General features: G+C 42.5%; 1 pseudogene; it reads right to left on the bottom strand.

Moving 5' to 3' along the window:
- The window catches only part of LOC110498675, a 30,908-nt pseudogene that overhangs the window by 9,504 nt on the left and 7,346 nt on the right, over positions 1–14,058 (bottom strand).

Genomic DNA, 14,058 nt, shown 5'->3' on the forward strand with positions numbered 1-14,058 from the left:
CCCAAAATAGATAGGGCCCAGTTTACAATGCCTACAGCTTCCACACGATGTCGCCAGTACTGTCAATTGATTTTAAATTTATCCTTGGTAAAATGAGGAATAGGCACTTCCTGTCGTCAAGTACACCAGAGGAAGTTATGAAAGAGAGAATGTGGACCATGATTTCAAAACGTGCTGCTATTGAATACAGATCGCCCCGTGATCAATTTGATCGATTATTAACGTTTACTAATACCTATAGTTGGATTACAAAAGTAGTTTGAAGTGTTTTGTCAAAGTTTATAGGTAACTTTTTTAATTTTAAAAAATGACGGTGCGTTTTGGAACGGTGCTTTTTCATGGATCAGACGGGCTTCATAAATTTACATTTTGGGTATACATGGATGGATTTAATCGAAAAGAAAAGACCCAATTGTGATGTTTATGGGACATATAGGAGTGCCAACAAAGAAGCTCGTCAAAGGTAATGAATGTTTTATATTTTATTTCTGCGTTTTGTGTAGCGCCGGCTACGCAAATTATTTTGTTTACGTCCCTTTTGGGTATTTCGGGGGTTGCATGCTATCAGATAATAGCTTCTCATGCTTTCGCCGAAAAGCATTTAAAAAATCTGACATGTTGGCTAGATTCACAACGAGTGTAGCTTTAATTGAGTACCCTGCATGTGTGTTTTAATGAAAGTTTGAGTTGTATCGAGTACTATTAGTTGTCACTCTGAAATTTCCGCTGATGTTGATCCCTGCACAGGGACAGCAGCCGTAAAAGGTTTGCTAGCCAAGACCAACAACACAAACAAACGGACTACACTGCTACATGTAGTGAGTGGAGTTACTAACGGACTAAATAAGTTTAATGTCATACCTGTGATTAAATGTTTTCTACACACAACTACGTGTAGCCTACTTGGACACTGGGATACCACATTTTTCACTCTCCCACGCTGAATAGCCTGAAGCCACAGGGCTCTTCTCGCAGGTTCTATTCCCCTACGTTAGGTTGGAATTTTTTTAAACCGCTTTTTCTCCCAAATTTCGTGATATCCAATTGGTAGTTACAATCTTGTCCCATCCCCACAACTCCCGTACGGACTCGGGAGAGGCGAAGGTCGAGAGCCATGCGTTCTCCAAAACGAGACTCTGCCAAGCCATATTGCTTCTTAACACACTGTTCGCTTAACCCGGAAGCCAGCCGCACCAATGTGTCAGAGGAAATGCAGTACAACTGGTGACCGAATTCAAGGTGCATGCACCCAGCCCGCGACAAGGAATCGCTAGAGCGCGATGGGGTAAGGATATCCCCGGCCGGCCAAACCCTCTCGTAACCCAGACGACGATGGGCAGAATGTGCGCCCCCTCAGGGCCTGCTGCGACAGCCTGGGATGGAACCCGGGACGGGAGTGATTACTCTGCGATGCAGTGCCTTAGACTGCTGCGTGACTCAGGAAGCCGTGGGTTGGGATTTTTTACCTGGGTACATTGAAAAACATTGCAGCTTTTCGGCATGTTTTGTTATTTCAGTATAACAAAAAAAATCTATGAAGTTGGCTCTTTTACAATGGGTGTCAATGGGAAATCATTTTTATTTTCTCCAATTTGTGGGCGTGGTTGAGGGGAATTCCTTATGGCGCGAATATCGACTTGGAGTATCAAACATGACTTACGTTATGACATAACAAACGAGGACATTCCGGGGTTTCCAGAACCTGAGATTCTTTCATTTTCCAGTCACTGTTATCTTGAGCAACGATCAGTCAACAGCCAAAGCATAAACTTTTCAATATCTTTTTTTTTCTCCAAGCTTTACATCATCAGCAGCAGGATTTGCCAGCAAACCAATGTGGACAACACAAGAATGTATGCTCTGTCATACATGGCTCCCAATGGGCCCAGAAACCCCAGTGCCTCCCCTTTCCATTGGTGATCTTCATTTTGAGGTTACTGACGCTGTTTTGTATTGCAAGTTTAGGCCTTTCAGGGTATACACTCTATCCAGGTCGTTAGGGACCAAATCACCCATTATTCAATGACAAGCACATAGGTCAACTTTCTTAGCCCAGCCAATACAGAGCGTGCCCTGGACACGAGCAACTTTGAAAGCATCCATGTAAAACTTATGCGGATCATGTGGATCATGACATTTACATTTTTGTCATGTGAATTAAGAATAGTACATTATATAGGACAATTACATCAGGAGAAGAAAACAAATGAAGCAACTTCAATAAAGCATTTCTTAAAAAAAAAAAAACATCAAATCACATTTTATTTGTCACATACACATGGTTAGCAGATGGTAATGTGTAGCGAAATGCTTGAGCTTCTAATATCTAACAAGTAATCTAACAACTCCCCAACAACTACCTAATACATACAAATCTAAAGGGGTGAATCAGAATATGTACATGTACTGTGCCTTGCGAAAGTATTCGGCCCCCCTTGAGGCTTCAAACATAAAGATATAAAACTGTATTTTTTTGTGAAGAATCAACAACAAGTGGGACACAATCATGAAGTGGAACGACATTTATTGGATATTTCAAACTTTTTTAACAAATCAAAAACTGAAAAATTGGGCGTGCAAAATTATTCAGCCCCCTTAAGTTAATACTTTGTAGCGCCACCTTTTGCTGCGATTACAGCTGTAAGTTGCTTGGGGTATGTCTCTATCAGTTTTGCACATCGAGAGACTGACATTTTTTCCCATTCCTCCTTGCAAAACAGCTCGAGCTCAGTGAGGTTGGATGGAGAGCATTTGTGAACAGCAGTTTTCAGTTCTTTCCACAGATTCTCGATTGGATTCAGGTCTGGACTTTGACTTGGCCATTCTAACACCTGGATATGTTTATTTTTGAACCATTCCATTGTAGATTTTGCTTTATGTTTTGGATCATTGTCTTGTTGGAAGACAAATCTCCGTCCCAGTCTCAGGTCTTTTGCAGACTCCATCAGGTTTTCTTCCAGAATGGTCCTGTATTTGGCTCCATCCATCTTCCCATCAATTTTAACCATCTTCCCTGTCCCTGCTGAAGAAAAGCAGGCCCAAACCATGATGCTGCCACCACCATGTTTGACAGTGGGGATGGTGTGTTCAGGGTGTTGCTTTTACGCCAAACATAACGTTTTGCATTGTTGCCAAAAAGTTCAATTTTGGTTTCATCTGACCAGAGCACCTTCTTCCACATGTTTGGTGTGTCTCCCAGGTGGCTTGTGGCAAACTTTAAACAACACTTTTTATGGATATCTTTAAGAAATGGCTTTCTTCTTGCCACTCTTCCATAAAGGCCAGATTTGTGCAATATACGACTGATTGTTGTCCTATGGACAGAGTCTTCCACCTCAGCTGTAGATCTCTGCAGTTCATCCAGAGTTATCATGGGCCTCTTGGCTGCATCTCTGATCAGTCTTCTCCTTGTATGAGCTGAAAGTTTAGAGGGACGGCCAGGTCTACGTCTGATACTCCTTCCATTTCAATATTATCGCTTGCACAGTGCTCCTTGGGATGTTTAAAGCTTGGGAAATCTTTTTGTATCCAAATCCGTCTTTAAACTTCTTCACAACAGTATCTCGGACCTGCCTGTTGTGTTCCTTGTTCTTCATGATGCTCTCTGCGCTTTTAACGGACCTCTGAGACTATCACAGTGCAGGTGCATTTATACGGAGACTTGATTACACACAGGTGGATTGTATTTATCATCATTAGTCATTTAGGTCAACATTGGATCATTCAGAGATCCTCACTGAACTTCTGGAGAGAGTTTGCTGCACTGAAAGTAAAGGGGCTGAATAATTTTGCACGCCCACTTTTTCAGTTTTTGATTTGTTAAAAAAGTTTGAAATATCCAATAAATGTCGTTCCACTTCATGATTGTGTCCCACCTGTTGTTGATTCTTCACAAAAAAATACAGTTTTATATCTTTATGTTTGAAGCCTGAAATGTGGCAAAAGGTCGCAAAGTTCAAGGGGGCCGAATACTTTCGCAAGGCACTGTAAGTAGGGTTGCAAAGGGTTGTAAACTTTCTGGTAAACTTTTGGGAATTTTGCTTACATTTTTTTTCCATTTTTTTTTGAAGTTAGCTTTTTTTGTGGGATACACAAGGCAGGCAATTCTAGGTCTTGTGGCATATTTTGGTTAAACTATTCAATGGAATTGCAACCCTCTGCATGCACAGTACACATGTACAGCTGATTCTTAAGATCTTGCACACTAATGAGATGCTATTGAACCCACACTACTACACTGTATGAGCCAAGGACTACATGCTTTCTGGTAAGTTTTGATTACAATACTGGGCGGGGTGAATATATTTTATGACATACATGATTTTTTGTTAACTAGTAAATAGTAGCCTACAGCAAAGTGTGTTTAAATAATTTCCAATTTAACAATTTCTGCATGTTAGTTTTTGCTACCATGTGGGTTTTAGCTTGCTTGAGCCTGCTAACTGAGGACTGTTAATTCACCTGTTTCCATACATGTTTAATTTGAAAACATTTACCTTACAAAGGAGTTGTTTATTCTAACTGCTTAACTATTTATCTGTACATGGAATTGTATTTTGTTATTTTTTTACTCAGTTGTTTCTAATCTTTACAGGAAAATGCCACAGGCACCATCTGATGTGTAGAGACAAGTCCCTGCAGCTAATGTAGAAGTAAAAGCTGTGTACATTTGCAAATACTGTGCCAAATCATATGTAAAGAATGCAACAATGATACACCCCTCCAACCAGACATGCTTTATCTACTCATTTGCTGGATGCAGAGTTCATCAGAGTTCAAGTGAAGGTCAAGCAAATCATAGAGAAAGCAGACTGTATTGCAATCATCTCTGATGGGTGGTCAAATATTCGTGGACAAGGAATAAATAACTACATAATCTCTACCCCTCAACCAGTATTCTTGAAGAGCACAGGCACAAGGGACAACAGACACACCGGTCTCTACATTGCAGATCAGATGAAGGCAGTCATCAATGACCTCGGACCACAGAAGGTATTTGCACTGGTGACAGACAATGCTGCAAACATGAAGGCTGCTTGGTCTCAAGTGAAGTAGTCCTACCCTCACATCACACCAATTGGCTGTGCTGCACATGCATTGAATCTGAAAAATTGACGGCCATCCGGGCAAATTTGAGCCTGACAACGAGCCATCATCCACAAGGTTGGACAGTGAAGATGAGGCCTCAGAGTCTGATGTTCAGAAGTGGCCATTGAGGAGGTCCAGGGCGAAGACATGGAAGCCTGAGAGGAAGACAACCAAAGCTAGACTATCATTTTACAGATGTATGTTGAAAACGTTTTTGGGAGATGCAATGGATCATTTGGGATCATTCAATATTCCCTTCCGGTTTCTCCATATGATATGGTAAATATATCCAATGCAAAAACATATATATTTAAATGGTATTTATATTCATTTGCATATATTTCCGTTAATTCCCATATATTCCCGTTAATTCCCACGGAAAGATTCCACCTCTGAATATTCCCCAAAATGTGCAACCCTACATAGGCAATGTGCAAGAGATGGTATAAAATACAGTATATTCATGTGATATGAGTAATGTAAGATAGGTAAACATTATGAAAGTGGCATTATTTAGAGTGCATTGTATAAAGTGACAAGTGATCCAGTGGACACTTTCACGTCTAGGTAAGGTTAACCCATACCTTTTAAAGCAGCAATCAGCAGTTGAAACAATGACAAAGCGTACTCCCCACCACTGTTTCTGTAAAAAGAGGGTGGATGCAGCAGAAGAAAAGTAACCACTCAAATTCAATATGTATAGATTTAATCATGTTTTGAGGCTATACAGTGTTTGTTTACATTTACTGTGGTTACAAACATTGGAGTTAAACAAGCTATATTTTGGGTTCTGATTGGGTATATCTGTTGAAGTAAGCTGATGAGGCAAAAGTTACATTCTTCAGGAATCAATGGGTACATATCATTAAGTACAAAAATGGATGTCACAACTGCTGATTCCCCCTTTAAGATAAGGTTGGGTTAATTTAAAATTGAAACATTGAATTGAAACACACACACACAAACACACATGACTGACAAAAGCAATTGGCTTCGAGACAGTAGGAAGAGCATAAGGGAAGTCCCCCTTGATCAAATAAAAGGTCAAAGGTCACGTTCTAAAGGTCACTCACCTGGGGGAGTCCTCATTCCGCATGCAGTTGGTGAGAGCATAAGAGAGGGAGCTCAGAGGGGAGTGCAACACCATTACCATTGAGTGTACCTGCAAACTGCCGGTCGCCGTTTCCACGGTTACCAAACTCGGTGACCAGCTTTCCGTTGGGCTGGAAGATGAAGACGCAACACGCCTTGTTGTCCATGATGATGACGTGGCCGTTCCTGTCCACCGACACGCCTTTGGGGCCCATCAGCTTGCCCAAGCCAATCTTATTCTGAGATAGAGGGACAGTAGATAATAGCCCAGTATTGCTGTTGGTTATTTTATATAAATAAATAACAAACAGGTTCTCGCAAGTTAATGTTTCAGGCTAACGTCAAAGTCTCATAGTGGCATGGGAACATATTTTTCAGGTGCTGCTGGGTAGAAAAAGACTAATCAAGTCAGAAAGCATACCCACATTGAGCTATCCATTATCAGTAAGCATCAGCCATCCAAAGCATCACTTAGGATAAAGCAATTCTGACAGCAGCTATTAGTTGATATGACGGAAAAGACTGGAATCCAAACTGAATAGCCCTCCATTTCAATATATTTTCACGTCAATGATGAAGTCTGGACCTGCTCCAACAGAGAGGCACTCGGACCGACAATTGGGGCAGCTAGAAAGCAGCATAACGGATTTCAATGAAGGCAGGTCCAGACTGAATCAGTACGGTGGAACAGAGTGATATCTAGTGTGGATTCCAGGATAAATGACAGCATTGTATAAACTTTGAACTCACCTTGAACTTCCCATCACTGGAGAAGATGCTAACCCACTTGTTGTTGTAGTCGGCTGGGGTGGACCGCCACTCCTGTGGGCCGCTGCAGTTGCCCTGGAGACCGTCCACGCACCCCAAAGCGGCTCATGAACAGACCGTTGTTAGAGAAAAATCTGCGAAAGAAACACGGGGCCGAATCACATGACTGAAGATGATCTGATTGTCAAAATGCTTTGAAATATAACACTTAAATCAATGGATAGTCAGGGCTCTTTTTTATTCAAATCAAATTGTATTTGTCACATACACATGGTTAGCAAATGTTAATGCGAGTGTAGTGAAATGCTTGTGCTTCTTGTTCCGACAGTGCAGTAATAGCTAACAAGTAATCTAACAATTCCTCAACAACTACCTAATACACACAAATATAAAAGGGTGAATGAGAATATGTACATGTAAGCATATGGATGAGCGATGGCCGAGCGGCATAGGCAAGGTGCAATAGATGGTATAAAATACAGTATATGCACCTGATATGAATAATGTAAGATATGTAAACATTACGAAAGTGGCATTATTTAGAGTGCATTGTATAAAGTGACTAGTGATCCATTTATTCAAGCGGCAGTGATTGAGACCCAATGTAGGCTGCGGACTCTCTGAGTTAGTGGTTGCTGTTTAGCAGTCTGATGGCCTTGAGATATAAGCTGTTTTTCAGCATCTCAGTCCCAGCTTTGATGCACCTGTACTGACCTCGCCTTCTGGATGGTAGCGTTGTGAACAGGCAGTGGCTCAGGTGGTTGATGTCCTTGATGATCTTTTTGGCCTTCCGCAGTCCTTGTTAGCGGGCCGCAACGGTGGCACTGTATTATCCTCAAAGCGGGCAAAGAAGGTGTTTGTCTGGAAGCGTGACGTTGGTGTCCGTGATGTGGCTGGATTTCATTTTGTAGTCCGTGATTTCCTGTAGACCCTGCCACATACGTCTCGTGTCTGAGCCGTTGAATTGCGGCTCCACCTTGTCCCTATAGTAGCATTTCGCTTGTTTGATTGCTTTGCATAGGGAATAACTACACTGTTTATATTCAGTCATATTCCCAGACCTTTTTCCATGGTTAAATGCGGTGGATCACGCTTTCAGTTTTGGCAAATGCCGCCATCCATCCACGGTTTCTGGTTAGAGTAGGTTTTAATAGTCACAGTGGGTACAACATCTCCAATGCACTTATTTATAAACACACTTACAGAGTCAGCATATAGGTCGATGTTGTTCTCTGAGGCTGTCCGGAACATATTCCAGTCCGTGTGATCAAAACAATCTTGAAGCGTGGCTTCCGATTGGTCGGACCAGCTTTGGATGTTTCTCGTCACTGGTACATCCTGTTTGAGTTTCTGCCTATAAGACGGTAGGAGCAAGATGGCGTCGTGGTCGGATTTTCCAAAGGGAGGGCGGGGGAGGGCTTTGTATGCATCGTGGAAGTTAGAGTAGCAGTGGTCGAGGGTATTGCGCATGTGTGTAGCACAATCAATATGCTGGTAGAATTTAAGTAGCCTTGTTATCAAATTTGCTTTGGTAAAATCCCCAGCTACAATAAATGCAGCCTCAGGATATATGATTTCCAGTTTGCATATTGTCGAGTGAAGTTCCTTGATGGCCATCTTAGTGTCTGCTTGAGGGGGAATGTACACAGCTGTGACTATAACTGACGAGAATTTTCTTGGTAGGTAAAATGGCCGGAATTTGATTGTACGGAATTCTAGGTCGGTGAGCAGAAGGAGTTGAGTTCCTGTATGTTGTTAAGATTACACCATGAGTCGTTAATCATGAAGCATACACCCCCGCCCTTCCTCTTCCCAGAGAGGTGTTTATCTCTGTCGGCGCAATGCATGGAGAAGCCTGGTAGCTGAACCGATTCCCGCCATCATATCCCGAGAGAGACATATTTCCGGGAAACAGAGAATGTTACAATCTCAGATGTCTCTCTGGAAGGCAACCCTTGCTCAAATTTCGTCTACCTTGTTGTCAAGACTGGACATTGGCTAGTAGTATACTCAGAAGAGTTGGGCGATGTGCACGTCTACGGAGCCTGACCAGGTGGTCGCTTCGTCTGCCCCTTCCTCTGTTTTGGGTCGACTACTGGAGTTAGATCCATTGTCCTGGGTGGTGGTCCAAACAGAGGGTCCGCTTCGGGAAAGTCGTATTCCTGGTCATAATGTTGGTAAGTTGACGTTGCTTTTAAATCCAATAGTTCTTCCCAGCTGTATGTAATAAGACTTAATATGTCCTGGGGTAACAATGAAATAAACAATACATACAAAAACAAAATACTGCATAGTTTCCTAAGAACTCCAAGCGAGATGACCATCTCGGTCAGTGCCATCATGCTGAATGGTCCTTTAAGGAAATAATTAGAAAATCCTCTTTGATATGATAAATTACACTTTTCAATTATTATGAACTGGAATTGTTATTGCCCTAATACCAATTTAGAGTTGGTATGTTTGCCATACTTGCAAATTTGCAAAAGTACCATGATATACAGCAAATCAATACAAACCATCTGAGCAGTCAGAGCTCCTAACCAAGTCTTGTTATCATCCAGTCTATATCAGAAGACTATTCTTCAGACACACCTCAAAGAGCTCTGGTGAGAACTCACAGTCAAAAGATAACACGGTGACTAAGTCAAGGCAGAACGACTTCAAAGAGATGAGCTAGATGCAGGGCTGTTCAATTCCATTCCTGGAGGGCCAAAACACTTATGTTTTTCATCCTCTCATTTGGGACTAATTCAAACCTGGGACACCAGGTGAGTGCAATTAACTACCAGGTAGAAAAAAAACAACAACTGTTTTGGCCCTCCTCCAGGTCTGGAATTGAACTGCCCTGAGCTAGACTCTAACTACCACTCATAGGTTGTGATGGCGCCAAAGGGGATGGCTGACGTTTTATTGGCTCTTGACCAACCAAGCTATTGTGTTTGTTTTTTCGCATTGTTTGTAACCTATTTTGTACATAATGTTGCTCTCTTATGCCCAAAAAGAGCTTCTGGACATCAGAACAGCGATTACTCACCTCGAATTGAACAAATAATTTTTCTTTAATTAATCGGACGGGAAGGATATACTCAACACCCGTACAGGCCCTCATCCCCGTCATTCGCTGGAGAAAGAAACTGAGATTTCTGGGAAATAGGATCAGGCGACGATTGGCTAATCTGCCTTTGCCATCCGTACTGTTAGCTAACGTTCAATCGCTGGAAAATAAACGGTACAAACTGAAAGCACGTATATCCTACCAACGGGACATTAAAAACGAATATCTTAGGTTTCACCGAGTCGTGGCTGAACGACGATATTAATAAAATACAGCTGGTGGGTTATACACTGTATCGGTAGGATAGAACAGCAGCCTCTGTTAAGACAAGGGGCAGGGGCCTATGCATATTTGTAAACAACAGCCGGTGCTAAGGAAGTCTCTAGGTTTGCTCGCCTGAGGTAGAGTATCTCATGATAAGTTGTAGACCACACTATCTACCAAGAGTTTTTATCTGTATTCTTCATAGCTGTCTACATACCACCACAGACCGATGCTGGCACTAAAACTGCACTCAATGAGCTGTATACCGCCATAAGCAAAAAGGAAAACGCTCATCCAGAGATGGCGCTCCTAGTAGCCAGAGACTTTAATGCAGGGAAACTTAAATCAGTTTTACCTCATTTCTATCAGCATGTTAAATGTGCAACCAGAGGAGAAAAAAACTTGAGACCACCTTTACTCCACACACAGAGATGCGTACAAAGCTCACCCTCCATTTGGCAAATCTGACCATAATTCTATCCTCTCGATTCCTGCTGACAAGCAAAAATTAAAACCGGAAGCTCCAGTGACTCGGTCTATAGAAAAAAAGAGGTCAGATGAAGCAGATGCTAAACTACAGGACTGTTTTGCCAGCACAGATTAGAATATGTTCCGGGATTCTTCCATTGGCATTGAGGAGTACACCACATCAGTCACTGGCTTCATCAATAGGTCCATCAATGACGTCGTCCCCACAGTGACTGTACGTACATACCCCAACCAGAAGCCATGGATTACAGGAAACATTTGCACTGGGCTAATGAGTAGAGCTGCCGCTTTCAAGGAGCGGGACTCTAAGCCGGAAGCTTATAGGAAATCCCACTATGCCCTCCGACGAACCATCAAACAGGCAAAGTGTCAATACAGGACTACATCGAATTGTACTATACCGGCTCCGACGCTCGTCGGATGTGGCAGGGCTTGCAAACTATTACAGACTACAAAGGGAAGCACAGCCGAGAGCTGCCCAGTGACACGAGCCTACCAGACAAGCTAAATAACTTCTATGCTCGCTTTGAGGCAAGTAACACTGAAACATGTATGAGAGCATCAGCTGTTCCGGGCGACTGTGTGATAACGCTCTCCGCAGCCAATGTGAGTAAGACCTTTAAACAGGTCAACAATCACAAGGCCGCAGGGTCAGACGGATTACCAGGACGTGTACTCCGAGCATGCGCTGACCAACTGGAAAGTGTCTTCACTGACATTTTCAACCTATCCCTGTCTGAGTCTGTAATACCAACATGTTTCAAGCAGACCACCATAGTCCCTGTGCCCAAGAACACTAAGGTAACCTGCCTAAATGACTAACACTGACGTGAGTAACACTGACGTCTGTAGCCATGAAATGCTTTGAAAGGCTGGTCATGGCTCACACCATTAACACAGAAACCCTAGACCCACTCCAATTTGCAAACCGCCCCAACAGATCCACAGATGATGCCCTTTCACACCTGAGCTAAGGACCCTGGGACTAAACACCTCCCTATGCAACTGAATCCTGGACTTCCTGACAGGCCACCCCCAGGTGGTAAGGGTAGGTAACAGCACATCCGCCACGCTGATCCTCAACACGGGCTCCCCTCAGGGGTGCGTGCTCAGCCCCTTCCCGTAATCCCTGTTCACTCATGACTGCACAGCCAGGCATGACTCCAATACCATCATTAAGTCTGCCGATGACACAACAGTGATAGGCATGATCACCGACAGCATATAGGGAGGAGGTCAGAGCCCTGACCGTGTGGTGCAAGGACATCAACCTCTCCCTCAACATGATCAAGACAAAGGAGATGATTGTGGACTGCAGGAAAAAGAGGACCGAGCATGCCCCCATTCTCATCGACGGGGCTGTAGTGGAGCAGGTTGAGAGCATCAAGTTCCTTGGTGTCCACATCACCAACAAACTAACATGGTCCGAGCACACCAAGACAGTCGCGAAGAGGGCAAGATAAAACCTATTCCCCCTCAGGAGACTGAAAAGACTTGGCATGGGTCCTCAGATCCTCAAAAGGTTTTACAGGTGCACCTTCAGATCCTCAAAAGGTTTTACAGCTGCACCATCAAGAGCATCCTGATGCGGTTCATCACTGTCTGGTATAGCAACTGCTCGGCCTCCGACTGCAAGGCACTACAGAGGGTAGTGCGTACGGCCCAGTACATCACCGGGCCAAGCTTCCTGCCAGCAGAAGTAACTCTGGGTCTTCCTTTCCTGTGGCGGTCCTCATGAGAGCCAGTTTCATCATAGCGCTTAATGGTTTTTGTGACTGCACTTGAAGAAACTTTCAAAGTTCTTGACATTTTACGCATTGACTGACCTTCATGTCTTAAAGTAATGACGGACTGTCGTTTCTCTTTGCTTATTTGAGCTGTTCTTGCCATAATATGGACTTGGTCTTTTACCAAATAGGGCTATCTTCTGTATACCATCCGTACAACAAAACTGATTGGCTCAAACGCATTAAGAAGGAAAGAAATTTCACAAATTAACTTTAACAAGGCACACCTGTTAATTGAAATGATGTCCAGGTGACTACTTCAAGAAGCTGGTTGAGAGAATGCCAAGTGTGTGCAAAGCTGTCATTAAGGCAAAGGGTGGCTACTTTGAAGAATCTCAAATATATTTTGATTTGTTTAACATTGTTTTTGGTTACTACATGATTCCATGTGTTATTTCATAGTTTTGATGTCTTCACTATTATTCTACAATGTTTAAAATAGTAAAAAATAAAGAAAAACCCTGCAATGAGAAGGTGTGTCTCAACTTTTAACTGGTACTGTGAATGGGATAAAATATTAGAATGAAAGAGTAACTACAGTAGAAAAGTATTTTACAATGCCTAACTTGTATTACATGAAATAAGAAATTATGTGCTCACTCAAAATGAATGTGTGCTGTAGTAAATTAATTAATTAAAACCTTTGTCAATTTCTATTATTCATCTGGTATTCAAGCCATGCAAATCCACATATCAACATCGCAAATCTACAAAAGAAAATCAAGACACAAGTGCCTGTATGTTCATTTGATGGAACATATTCTCAGCCCTTTTCAACTCAAATGCATTAAAGGGAGGACGGACAGCTGATGTTTGGTCTCCATGATGATGACAAAGTGCAGCTCTCACCAAGCTGATTATGTTCAATAGCGATGATGAGTCATTGTCCTCAGCCTACCAGCATCCCACAATTCCTTCAGATATTTCCCTCAGGCCAAGAGAAGAAGCGTAATGTGTTTGTTGATCCTACCCTGAACAACTGGTATCATCCGAATATAAGACATTCTACTGTACATTGTTAACCACTTTGAGATGTAAACTCAATCTATTATTGCAATCCATTATATGACCGCTAGTTATCTTTTGAAGCCAAATTATTTTAGTGAGGTAGGTGGCTGAACTACATTTGTGTGACAAGTAACCTTGCCTTGAGACCTCTGTTAGCTCTAACAGTAAAGCATTAGCTTAACAGGCCTTGGTCAAAAGCAGTGCACTAAGGAATAGGGTGCTATTTGGGATTCAGACATGGTCTTGAGTCGCGTCAATAACATGGGTTTAATTAATGATCTGTGAAATGAAGCTAGAGATGGCATTCTCCAGACAGTTCCCTTACCTGAACACACTGGTTATTGCTGTCTGCTATCAACACCTTGCCTACTGAGGAGGCAGCCACACCCTATAGATTGGTAAATTCCCCTTTGTTTCTTTGCTTTGTACCTGGAAGGCATGAAATTAACAAGTGTCAAATTCCCCCGTAATGCTTATTCATCATATGAGTGTAGATTAAGTTTCCAA

The sequence above is a fragment of the Oncorhynchus mykiss genome, chromosome 19 (assembly GCF_013265735.2).
Source record: "Oncorhynchus mykiss isolate Arlee chromosome 19, USDA_OmykA_1.1, whole genome shotgun sequence".
Lineage (NCBI taxonomy): Eukaryota > Metazoa > Chordata > Actinopteri > Salmoniformes > Salmonidae > Oncorhynchus > Oncorhynchus mykiss.